The sequence below is a fragment of the Pinus tabuliformis genome, chromosome 4_2, assembly GCF_031772625.1.
Source record: "Pinus tabuliformis cultivar Carrire ecotype Pingquan chromosome 4_2, CPIR1, whole genome shotgun sequence".
Lineage (NCBI taxonomy): Eukaryota > Viridiplantae > Streptophyta > Pinopsida > Pinales > Pinaceae > Pinus > Pinus tabuliformis.
Window position 1 is genome coordinate 1178535188 of NC_142304.1, and position 13988 is coordinate 1178549175.

The 13988-nt window shown below is 34.6% G+C and overlaps 1 pseudogene across 1 annotated transcript; it reads right to left on the reverse strand.

Moving 5' to 3' along the window:
* Positions 1-3083: 3083 nt before the first annotated feature.
* On the reverse strand, positions 3084-8342 carry LOC149173876 (E3 ubiquitin-protein ligase BRE1-like 2; annotated as a pseudogene). Its single transcript, XR_016259311.1, has 10 exons — positions 7968-8342; positions 5980-6141; positions 5863-5882; positions 5449-5675; positions 5212-5321; positions 4719-4901; positions 4412-4495; positions 4147-4266; positions 3854-4040; positions 3084-3497 (listed from the first exon to the last, which is right to left on the reverse strand). The product of XR_016259311.1 is annotated as an E3 ubiquitin-protein ligase BRE1-like 2 (transcript).
* Positions 8343-13988: the final 5646 nt, after the last annotated feature.

Consider the following 13988-nt stretch of genomic DNA (forward strand, 5'->3'; position numbering starts at 1 on the left):
ATTCTAAAATGTTGTTCAATGCTTTGGCTGAGGAAGAAAAACCCTAAATCATGAATCTATTTCCTATGAATTTTATGGAACTAGATCAAGGAAACATATACTTGGGATCTTAAAGCCCGTTGATTATATTTATTATGATTGAACTTGGTTGTAGAGAAAAATTGAAGCTCGAACTTCATTATGGTGCAATTGATGGTTCTCTACGGGAGGGAGATTAGAGCTAGTCAAGGGTGTGCTGGAAAGTATTCTTCTGCATTGGATATCTGTTGTCCATATCCCAACAGGCATCTTAAACACAATAAAATATATATATATATATATATATATATATATATATATATTAACAAAAAAAATTGAAAACATAAGGAAAATGAAAGGAATTTTTTTAGTTAAATGGAGCCAAGTGGTAAATTTTAAAGAAGCTGGAGGGTGGGGCATAAAAAAATATAAATATCTTCAATCTAGCTCTAGCTGCTAAAAGTATGCAGAGGTTAGTCTACAATGAAGATCTATAGGAAAAAATTACGAAAACCAAACATTTGAGAATGATTTCTACATAAGATTAGTTTTACAGAAGAAAGGAAACATTTTAATGGAAATTCTATTGTTTTGAAAGATTTGGTGAAAGCAATTCCCATTAATTGGAAAATGGACAGCATGGAGGATTCAAAGGAACAAGGTAAGAATAGGGGAAGACCCCTAGATTGGCTGTAAAGGTAACTTCAAACTGTGTAAGTTAATAAGAGATATCCATCTCTTAGGGATTTATTCCAGGGAAAATGCGGCAGCAAATGATGGCAGGAATGTTTGATCTCATGGCTTGAATTTAGCATGGGATTTGAATTTGTGAGGGGTAAAAACTGAGGCAAGAAACCATAGCTTAAATTCTAGTGCCATTAATGATTAAACTTTCTAAACAAGATGACCTAATTTAAGTGGTCAAAAAATGAGGGACCTGATGAATATATTGCCAACATGGAATACAAGGTAAAGATGGAAGAAGAAATGATGAGGGAAAGATCCCCATGGTAGCACTTAGTTTGAAAGTTAGAAATTCCTCTTAAAGCTAAAATCTTTCGCTGGTTAGCTTTAGATAAACAAAATTTTAACTTGGGATAAGGGGGTCCTGCAAGATGTCTTTTGTGTAAGACAAGTGAGGAATCCATGGACAACTTGTTTGTTTCCTGTTTTTAAGCTCACCTATGGATAGACTGTAATATATTATTTATTGAGAAGCATGAATAGAGTATAGTACCAGTCCATATGGGCACATAGACGTTGGCAATGATAAGAAAGCTGACAAGTGACTGATTGGTCCCAGATCAAATCAGCATGGTAGCCCAGTGCCAATATATAATGGGGGTGGGGTTTTTTCACCTTCATTCAATAGTATTTCCAGGAGAAATTAATCATATATTAGATTATTAAAGGATGCATGAAGTAGCCATCTGAGGTCTTAGGCTGGATCTTCCATTGACTTTCAATTCTCCCATTGAGAAACCATACCATTGTTGCCTTTTCGGATTGGTTCATTGATCAAAGCATTATTCTGGAGGTGCTGTTGTGGGAGAAATAAATGGGAGAAGTGGACTCTTACTGAATTTTTTTATCCTTGGATTGTAGTTAAATCTGTAAAAGTTTTCAGGGCGTTACAATCTTCTGTGATTTGGGGTATTTAGTTATCTAGAAACATAATGATCTTCCAAGATCTACAGTTGAGACCAACACAAGTTGCCCATAAAATTAGGTATACTTGCAGCGGAAATCGATCTTCCTCAAAAGAGTAACCACCAGGATTCTAAATGAAACAGAAATATAGCCATGACCAGGCTTGGGTGTTTTTTGATGGAGCTTGTCACAGAGTTCCAGGTTTGTGTGGGTTGGTTTCATTCTATTTGTAGATCGACATCACCATTTCAAACTAAAGTTAGCAGTAGGACCTGGCACAAACAACCAAACAGAAATTTATGCTATGTGTCTACTATAGAAAACAGCAGCATATAGGGTATAAAAAAGTTACAAGTGCTTTGAGACTCGAAGTTGATGGTCGATTGGTCTAATAATAAGTGCACAATAGATAATCTGTTACTTGACCTATCATAAATTAGTTCCTGGAGGTTAAGAGGAGATTTGATGGTCTATCTTTTGCACATATCTCTAAAGAGTTTAATACTATGGCTGATCAGTTATCAAAAAAAGCTCTGTTACTGCAGGAAGGGTCCCTTACTGAACAAGAGTTCGGGGGAGGGATATAATTATCAGCTTCTGAAAGCTTGTTGTTCTGATGCAGGGTTCGAAACCCCTAGCATTTGTTTTAGGTGTCTTTATGTTGCTAATGTAGTACTTGTTGTAGCCTTTTGGCTGAATGTAGAAAGAAAAAGTCTCTTTTTGTGAAGGCTGCCTTCAGGTAGACTAGGCAGAATCAGGGCTAGCCGCTAGCTGTAGGACATTTTTAAAGACTTATTTTTGAAGCCTGAAAAGGCAGAATGATGTATATTCTAATTTCACACTTAAAATATCGAATCTAAGATAAGATAACTTTATTAATGTCCAGCAAAAGACCACAAAAGTAGATCAATGGGACTAAAACAATACATCCACTGTAACTACATAATGGAATTGCCTAAGCAACTCCTATAGCCACGATATCAGCAACAGAAAAAGAGCTAAGTACATGGCTAAAATTAAGAAAAACATCATGAATGCAAAAGCAAAGTCACAACAAGAGTGTTGATCAAAGCATTCGCCAATGGACACCCCAAAAGTTAAAATTTCCCAATATTAGCATAGCTTAGGGTCTGACAACTAAAGAAAAGATATTGGGTGAAACATTACGAAATAGTTCTCACAAATTATGGATTTAACTCTATTCTTCAAACATTGTAAACCACTAATGGAACTTGGCAGAGATGATATACTTACAAATAACTGCCTCCATAATAGGGGATTCTAATTCTAAAGGGGCTAAGTTTTCATTTAGTAAATGAAATTCAACAGCTAAAGATGCTAGAAAATTATTTTTCTGCTAAACTAAATACAAAAAATGCTAAATGATATTCAGGAATGAGAGAGTCAAAATAGTTTTCTCACAAATTAGGCAGTTAGACTCTAAAAAGAATAAGTCCTTGAACATAGCAAACCATAAATGGAAGTTTGGAACTTAGCAGAGATTATTGACAAATATCTGCCTCTATAATGAGGAAATCTAACTCTATCAGGAATAAATCCTCATCCAGTAAAAGGAATTAAGCACCTAAGGATGCTAAAAAATTGTCTGTTAAGCTAGACACACAAAATGCTAAATGCAACTCCAGAGAGAGAGAGGGAGAGAGTAACCTTTCTACTAAGTATAGACGTAAGTGAATGAACTTCTGCCCGCAAAGAGTGGACTTCACAAGCTATCTCCTTGAACCTACTTAACTGTGTTTGCATCATGCCCATCTCTTTGTGTAAAGTCGAAACCATGACTTTAAATTCAGTGACAATGTCTTTCCTTCCTGGTTAGGAATGTAGTTGTCAATCAAACTCTATTCTTCTCATACTGAAAGAAATCTATAAGCGCAAGATAAAAAAAGAATTAAAATATAACCCAATCCTTCAATTCTTTCACAAGCTATCTCCTTGAACCTACTTAACTGTGTTTGCATCATGCCCATCTCTGTGTAAAGTGGAAACCATGACTTTAAATTCAGTGACAATGTCTTTCCTTCCTGGTTAGGAATGTAGTTGTCAATCAAACTCTATTCTTCTCATACTGAAAGAAATCTATAAGCGCAAGATAAAAAAAGAATTAAAATATAACCCAATCCTTCAATTCTTATACAATACTGGAGCATTTCAACAACAATTATACCTGACTCTTGTACAACTTCTTCTAGCCTAATCTCAAGATCATTTCTTTCTGCCATACAGTCTTGTAATTTGGTCTCCAGCTCGGTTATCCTGGCATCAGCATTGGCGGCCAATCTCTGTGCAACATCAGCTGATTCAACTTTCAAGCACATTTCCTTCTCTCACCTGAGAAGACTCTCTCTTTCTGCCTGCAGTATGAATTCCAATACTTAGGGATGGTATTTGTAACATAACTTCAAAAAATAGCTTAAGAATATGGAACAACTGACGCCAACAAGATGATTAATAATCTACCTGCAGTGACTCCATCCTGCTCTGATATCGTTCTACCTCAACTTTGAAATGTTGAAGGTGCTCATTCAACAAAATATAGGGTCTTCATGATAAAACATGTTTCTCATCCTTTACAGTTTCCTGTCATTGAGCACAAGATAAAATTAGTCTAAGAAAAAATTAAAAAACTCAGAATCAGCAGAAGTCTGACAAACAATATGGATCATAAAAATTAAAAGTTGTTCATTGACCAGAATATGAAGAAGTTTCAAGGCTATATGTTAACCTGCATAAGTTCTAGCTGCTTTAAAATTTTCAGCTTTTCTTCATGTGCTTCTTGTAGCTCTGACAGCCTGCTTGCTGCTAACATCTGTATTGAAACAGGAAACAAGAAACCATATACAATATAGCCACAGCATCAATTTTGTTGTTTATATTGAAAGAAAGTTTATTATGGGTTTCCAAATAATAGAAAACAAAAAAATAGTTAACATCCATTACCAAGGTAGCTTCCAATGACACTTCTATATCCTCAATTTATTATGGTTTTCCAAATATTAGATTAAAGAAAAAATGCAGTGAACATCCATTACCTTGGTAGCTTCCAACGTTGCTTCTATATCCTCCAGCTCCCTATTCTTATCCACTTACCTGTCCCCCGTATCATTTTTATTTCCTAGATGTAGCACTGGTATAGATGCTCCAGGGGTTGCATCTCTCTGTGTTTTCAAGCTTATCAGCTTGCGCCTTCTTTCTTCAAGCTCTGCTATAGTCTCCTGCGATTCATAGATATTCAAAAAAGTTTGCAACTAGTGGGCAGGTTCCTATCCAACATTAAAAACTTGTACTTTCTCAGATTGACTCTTTTCAGCCACTTTGATAAAAACATCTATATATCCTCCCAACATCGTTTATTTAAAAAACATATCTACTTGGGTCCCATATAACATAAAACAAGGAATAAAAATACTCATTTGTGTTTTCGAAATACTGGAAACTATAATGAGCGTTGTTTTTAATACTCATAGCTCTCAACCGTTTTATAGTAGACTGATCCCTTGCATGGCTATCTTGAAACATCCGAACCTCATTTGCAAAATGCCTGTGTTTCAAGTGAAGTGCATCCATTGCTGCCCGCAATTCTTTGACTTCTTGTCTTAATCCATCATCCACTTTCAGTAGCTGTTTGCTGGACTCTGCCAGGGGCACATAAAACACATTAAAATCACAGATTCTAGTTTATACAGTGCCTACTATTCTCCATACACTTTTCATGACTTCTTGTCTCTGTAAAAATGCAAAGAAAGTCTTGCCATTATTTACCGTCTGTGGATAGCCTCTCCCGGAGACTCAAGGATAGTTCCTCATTTTTCGCTCTTTGATCATCAATTGCTTCTACTAAACATTTCATCATATTCACGGTTGAAGCATGCCGTAAATCAAGAGCTTGTTCAACATGATTAGTAAAATCATTTGCTCCACTGTTTTCAGTTGCACCTGTCTCCAAAAGGTGATACAAAAATGTTTCTTCTGGATGACATGAAGCAATACTGAAAACAAAATTAAGAATAAATTAGATAAATCATATAACTTTAAAAGTTATAAATCCTTGGAAACAACTTAAAAGTTATAATTATCATATAAATCAGTGCAAAGTATTAATTATTGTTACATGTTGAATATCACCTTTTGAAGGGCGAGGATTATCTAAAACCTGAACTCGAGTTGTCTTCCAACAATCCCAAATCCTCTACCAACTGGTATCAAAACTCATCAGAATAATTAGCAAATAATGAAGAATTAAAAGCAAAAACAAAACAAAACAAAAATCCATACATAAAACTTAAAACATGCCTGATTCCAAGCACTATTTACTGTAATCAATATGCCATCGTAGGCAGCCTGTTTTCTTTTGAGTTGATTAAATTTGCCTCCAAGGACGTGGATTTCATTTTTCTGGGCATCTAACTGTTGAGCGAGTTTTTGATTCTGATACTGCAGAACTGCTGCATCAACCTGTCAACATTTGAGTATGAATTAGTAATCCCTTGTTCAATAGAAATTCAAAAAGCTTAGATTTCTGGACTTCAAAAGAATATTTCCTGGTACGGAGAGGTAGGACATGACAAACATAGACAATAACAAAGCTTAATTTACTTAGAAGCCCAGTTACAAACCGGAAGGCAACTAGATTTTGCTGAGAGGTGATCCACGGAAAAGAAAGGGTATGATTGACCAAGCTAAAAACGAATCAACTTTCCTAACGCCTATATTCAACCATTATGCAGTCTATGTACTCAGCACTAAATTCAGTAATAGCTATGGTTTTGTGTATATAACTAGAATTCGTAAGAAAGAACTACTGAAATTTATTTTTACAAGGCAGTATGCAGGAAGTGCCCCGAACAGTAGTATCAGTATCTGGGCTATTTTTAATTTAATCCCAAACATGAGATGCTGCAGGACGAGAAAGACAAAGTAGTGTTTCAGAAAAGAGTATAGTTAACTCAACATGGCAGAATTTCCTGAGTTCTACTATATTGAATGGACAATTAAAACCATTATAAGTCAAAATCTCCAAGTACAACCATGCATACTCCGAGCCATTGGGTCTACACCTGGTGACTGGTCATGTGTTTAGAACACGAATCAAATCCTAGAAAATTGAACTACCAAGAACAGTTACCAACAAGGCCCTTGTAAAAAATGATCAAGGTTTAGATTGGATTTATAAAATATTCTCGCCGTAATTAAGCCAAAGCTAGAGTAAATATGGCTTCTCGTATTATATAAAATGCCTTATCCTCCTTCACATGTTTCATTGCATCTGCCTTCCTTTCCAAGAATTCTGCGACAGCTTTCCCATCCGATTCCACCGTCCCCATTTTACACGGCGGCTATTGAATGGCAGTTTTGACCATTGAATTCTGCATGTACTCTTTCTCCTCGTCATTCGCAAAGCAAGTAATTGTCTCTGAGCAGCTTTTCTGGTAACAGACGGCTTGTATTTCAACAGCTTCGCATACTCCTTCAGGGAGTGGAACATGTAATCATACATATTTGACAATTGGAGCTTTCCTCGTGGCAATGATGGGCGATGGAACCTCAAGGTATGTTCTACCGATTTTGTAGGTCTACTGTGTGATATCCATTATATTAAAATGCCAACCTTTGACCGTTGATATGGATTGGTTTGGAAGACTTTCCGGCCTGCTACGAAACGCGTCGGGAGTCCTATATATTCTCAATCTTTTTGATCAGGTTCCTATGTATCCAAAGCCTATCATTCATTTTGTGGATTAGCAGGAAATATTATGCAAACGGTCAAACAGCTATGCAGCTACTTCAAACAAGGTCTTGTTTCATGTTGTTATTTTTTTTTAAAGGTGCTTCATTTAAACTCAAGAGAAGCATTAGAACTGGCTCAAAGTGGTTGGACACCACAGTGTGGGTAAAACCACCAAGAGGAAAACCGTTGAACACAAAGCTGTTGAAACATCGAAGTACTCTTCCATCAAAATCTGTTCAGACTTGCACCTTGCCCTACCTGCTTATTCATGCTTTCAGTAGAACTGAACCTTGGTGTATGGCCTGAAATCTGTGCATTGTTAAATGTGTGCATTGTAACTCTCTGAAAATTGACCTAATTAGTAAATTCCAACGGTAAATGAAAATACAACTTATCGCTGAGGATAACAGCATGGTCAGTTATCTAAGGAAACCTAATTGTTAATGCCAGAGCTTATTCCATTGTGAGTGCTCAAAATTCCAGGGTTCGAAACCTCAAGAAGCCCCCACCACAAAAAAATGCACAGAGAAAGAAAAGAAAAAGTAATATTTACCTTTTTTTCTTCAGACGAAGGAAGGAGAGGCTGTTTCTTGAGCATAGGCGAAATGGAATTGTTATGGCGTCTCTTGCGCTCTGGTTCCTCTGTGCTTCCCATTCTTCTACTGCTATCACTATAATTATAGGGTTTTGAGCTCATATCTAAGCTCACATAGCTTTCAGAAGCCTCACATGCTGGACAAGCCCCGTGTTCGAGTCAGCTGACCGTCGCATCCTTCTCGGGGATAGCCGTACCCATCGCCTTGTTTTTCTTCTCGGCGTGTCTTCCCTGCAGGAGGCTTGTAACTGCAATGGCGATGGCGTTTCCAGGTCTTAGGAAATTGGTGATGTTATCACAACAATGAGCACACCGGGGCAGTGCTGAGACAGAATAGAAAGTGTGGCCCAAAGTCATGTTGGGGAGAGTGGGTTAAAGCGTGAGCAATTTTAGAGAGGTGAAAAAAGGGGAAGTACCGGTTATTTTAGGATACTTATGTCTCTTATTTCTGGTAAAAGGGATATGGTGACCAGTGATGGGTTAAAGCGTGAGCAATTTTAGAGAGGTGAAAAAAGGGGAAGTACCGGTTATTTTAGGATACTTATGCCTCTTATTTCTGGTAAAAGGGATATGGTGACCAGTGATCAAATGTGAAGGGTGGGTCTTAATTTTATTTGGAAGGGCATATATTTATTTGGGCGATTCCTAAATCCACCTCTATTACAAAGTTAATGCCCATGACATGCGGGGGAGTAGCCACATATAACGCGCGCCGTTTTTTTTTTTCTCTACTCATCACAACGCGGGTTATATGTGGCTATCGCCCCGACATGTCAGGGGCATTAACTTTGCAATAGAGGTGGATTTAGGAATCGCCTATTTATTTAACCCTTCAAAGATGAAAAGTTATAAAAAAATTGTATTTTTATTAACAAGTGTCTATTAAATAAAACTCTTTATTAAAAAAATGCCAAAATGAAATGGTGTCCTTCTAGCTCTTTAAAATTTAAAAAGTGGATACATTAAAACACTATAAAATCTCAATAGAGTTAGGTAAATAGGCAAACATTTTTCTCAAATTCTATTAAAGAAAAGGTAAACATATGTTTCTTCTATTCATTACATAATCTTCAAAAGTATTTGAATTTGCATCATTGAAAATATAAATTTATTTGCACAATGGATTTTTTTTTTTTAGTTTTCATTTGTTTCTAATTTAATATGTTTTGTTGAGCTTGAAACAATTTAAAGCAAACCAAAAAAATAAATATATACCTTCAACAACCAAGGGAATTGAACTTTTCTCTTAACATTGCTCAATCAAAGAACACTATCTATAGACTTTCATCAACATTAAAAACTTCAAGCTTTATAGATCCAAAAATTTATGTAATTAAAAGGAATCTTTCTATATCTAATAGGGAAATATTGTAATATGTAATACACATCTGCAGTGTTGTTGTTGTATGGCTTGGTTGGTAGCTTTTTTTATTTAAGAATGGTTTTCAAATTTGGTCCTTACAATGAATTCAAGTTTGGTTGATATCTTTTTCTAATAATGTCCTTTCTTTTCATTGATGTCTTTTTCTAATAATATGGTTTCTTTTCATTAACAATGTCATTTAATTTTTCTATGATTTCAACATCTCCTTAAAAACCCTTCACAGCAGTAGCTACATGGACAACACCCACATGCACAATTTATTTCCTAGATGTTGAATGGAGAGAATGAAGCGGGAGACACAATAGTAGTTGTATGGATAGCTATTGGCATTCTATATCTTTTGGGAAGACCAACCAGAAAAAGAAAAATAAGTTGTAGCCCTGTAGGCAGACCAATCTTCAGTTGTGTGGTTATTAATAGAGCCCTAGAGTTTCATTTTAACACCTCCCTGGTTCAAAACTCTACATAATTTTATGGGAAACACACTTATTATTTCTCAATTTTTTTTATAGCATTAATTTCTATGTTTTCAAAAACTAGAGAGTTAATAAAGAAAAAGGCTTTTTAAGATAAGAGAAGAAATACGGGGTTTTAAATAAAGTTTGATTTTACAAATGCTAGGCTTAATAGTAGGCTTGATTACAGTAAGTTCAAATAGCAGCAATGCTAGGATTTTGTAACTATTATGGTTGTCATTCACGAAATCATCTAAAAATAGAAAAGAGATGGTAGTAGTTATTTACAAGAACATAAAAAACATTAGAATCACTAAGCGTAGTTACCACCATCTAATGGGTAATTTCATAATTGAACAATCTTGTTTGAATGGTTGTCAAAATTGAACAAGCTTGTGTGAATGGTTGGTTGACAAGAAAGAAAGAAAATTTTGCAAATTACGAAAGAAAATGAAGATACAACAAAAAATTTGGTTATGATGTAAAAATGTCAATATTATCACTTTAATCTATTTTTAAACACGATAAAATTACATCTTTAACTAATTTATTTCATTTATTACTATAAAATGAAAAATTATTCATTTATTACTATAAAATGAGAATGTATTAATTTATTACTATAAAATAAGAATTCAAATTAATAAAGAGATTACTTTTTCTATGTACCAATGTTTTCTAAAAAGAAACCCTAAATAAATAACCCTATGTATCTTATTATGTCATCTCAAGATTTCCATGTCAAACATGAGTTTCAAAGTAATGATGTCTTCATGGAAAATGTAAGGAACCCTATTAGCCTTATTATACTATGTCAAGATATATATGTGGAACACCAAAGTAATGTCATGAATATGTCCTTATAATTAAGGTAGGATGGAAGATGTTTTCATAGCGGTAGGATGATCAATACTCGAATATATTTGGCATCCTTGAAAATGTAGTAGATGGTAGTAGTTATTTACAAGATGAAAAAAAAATTGTCAATCAGTAAGCGTAGTTATCACCATCTAATGGGGTAATCTCATAATTGAAAAATCTTGTGTTAATAGTGGGTTGACAAGAAAGAATAAAATTTTACAAATTAAGGAAAATGGAAATACCACAGAAAATGTAGTATGTGGTTATGATATAAAAATGTCAATACTGTCACTTTAATCTATTTTTAAGCGCTTGACAAATATGAAAAATATCATTTCAAATTGCATACTTGTTAAAGGCCATTGATTGGGACCGTGAAATTGCTTGCCTTTATCGGCGCTTCAGAAGCTTCATAACTCCCTTTCCAATCCCCTTGAAAAACGAATATATGAAAAAATATGAAGTGAAATACTTCAATGGATTGATTTTCAGAGTTGAGCAGAGCAAGATGTAATTACAAGCAGAAGTAAATATAAGAATACACAAATCCACATCAAACCTTCAATTGAATGGAAAGATTAAGAGATTCTGCTTGATACAAAGTGTAACCTTGAAGGTTCTCATTCCTACACATGACTATATAAAGATCAATCAACCATTCCATACATAATAATTTTAATCGGTTCCACCTAAATCAATGAACTGAATGAAAGGCCAGGGAAATGAAAGTTGAAAATTAAAACTGAGAGTTAAAAATACCTTATGAACTTCTGCTGCACTCACGGTAAGGTTGGGATTGGAAAAATCAATGCAGGCAAGATTCACAGGCTCAGAATAATCTACCTCAGTCATCGTTAATTCTGTCTTTTGTCATTTGTTTCTTCTAAATCTCTGATACCTTCCAAATATGCCCTATTCATGGATACCAATACGTAGCTACTTCTCCTCTGCTATCAATGAATGCGAAAAGAAACCTCTGTTATCCGAACATAAACCTCATATCATCACTGCTAACTCTATCAGTGCTTCCATTATGACTGATGCCCTGGGAATGGATGAACAACCTCCATTACGTCCCATTGCACTTTCTTGAGTGTAGCTAGAACCTCCTACAGACTTTATAGTGTTACATCAGTCAGAGAACTGGGATTTTTTGAAATGTCCTATGGACGGGCAACCCTTCATATGGCATTTTATAATATTATTTAATTTTTTTTAAAAACTTGTAAAAATCAAAATTTAAATTTCTTTTGACTGGTAAATTTGGCTAAGCACTTCTCTGATGTGCTAGAGGGCTTTAGAAAGGCTGTGATGTGTTCAAATTTAAACACTGATGGTGACTGATGGTTGATATTGCTGGGGTGATTGTAAATTTTGTTTTCTATTTATTTTTTATTATTTCAATTTTATTAATTTCAAGTTAGTAATGTTATATTAAATAATATGATAATTTTATAATTTTAATAAATTTATATATAAAATATATATGGTAAGTTTATTCTTCTTATCTCTCATAAAAAGGATATAGTTGTTGTTGATTGGTTTTGCAAAAAGGATATAGTTGTTGTTGATTGGTTTTGCTTGAGTGATTGTAAATTTTGTTTTTTATTATTCAATTTTATTAATTTCAAGATAATAATGTTATATTAAATAATACGATAATTTTGTAATTTTGATATATATATATATATATATATATATTTTTGTGTAGTGTTATTGAAATGTTTTCAGAATTATTTTAATAGGATTTGTTTTACAATAATGTAATTTTAACATTAGATCAATTTTGTGTAGAACAACATGGAGTTTTATTTTTATTTTATTTTTAATTTAATTTTAAAATATTGAAATAAGTTTATGAGAATAGAAATTTGGTTAATAGTGAGAAAATCATTGTTTTTCAAATTTGTCTCGAAAATAATGGAAATATCGACATGATTTTGAAAATAAAAGAAAAAATTATAGCTGTCAAGATTCAAGATTTTGGGTGCTCTAGGGGTTTTTTATGGTGTCGAATCCATTTCCACCATCTAAAATAGGATTGAAGCACTCCTACTGTCAAATTTTTTGGAAAAAAATGGTCAGATTCTGATGATTTTTTGTCATCCAGGCAAATTTGACACCCGGGTAGACAACGCCATTTTTCATTATTTGTTCTAGAATCTTTTAGATTTTAAAATATAAAATCACAAGCTATGACAAACATATGGAAGTCAATTTTGGACTATATCTATGTGTAAGGGGTGTTGTATCTATCACACATTCAATCACTGCTTCTAGGTGTCCATGAGGCTATCTTAAGGTGGTGAGCAAACATCTCATTAGCAGGCCTAAAGGAGAAAATGGAGGTGGGATTCAACTATACGTGTGTGTGCACATGGGAGGTGTTATGCATACTACATGTTTGACTATTATCTAAGTATCCCCATGACTACATTTTGACCACTATCTCTAAGTGTCTCCGTGACTACCTCAAGATAACAAACAAAACTTCCACAATATGGAACCTTAGTCAATAGTGAAAAAGTCATTGTACTTTGTTATTAGCTTTGAATCCTTTTGTCTTAAAACATGCGTAAATCTATCTTAACTTTAGATCTATCATGTGTAAAGAGGAATCGAATCCCTCAAGATGCAAATGTTTTATTAAGTTTATGTAATATAAAAAAGGTTTACACATCGATGTTTTAATAGAACCATTCAATGCATGATAAATACTAAATTGAGATGGATCTGTGTTAGTCCAAAAGCTATGAGAGACATATGGAAGTCAACTTTGGACTATATCTATGTGTAAGGGGTGTTGTATCTATCACACATTCAATAATTGATTCTAGGCGACCATGAGGCTATCTTAAGGTGGTGAGCAAACATCTCGTTAGCGGGCCTAAAGGAGAAAATGGAGGTGGGATTCAACTAGACGTGTGTGTGCACATGGGAGGTGTTATGCATACTACATATTTGACTATTATTGGAAGTGATTACAATGGAAATAGAGATCCAATGTGTTTTAGCACAAGCACAACAAGCTCTAAAACAAGAGGATAGAATGGAACATCTCAACTCCAAAGAGAGGGTCATGGTAGCCTTCTTGAGAAGTTGGGCAAAAGCAGGAGCTGAGGATATACTCCAGGACCAACTGGAGCAATTCCACCATATGTATAAACAATGGGAGCAACAAAAACATCCACGTGAGACATCTCCTCAAACATCCCTCGTCATCCAAGAAGATGAGGCCACAATCTACCGTGCGGAGAACAATACGGGGTCTGATAAGTG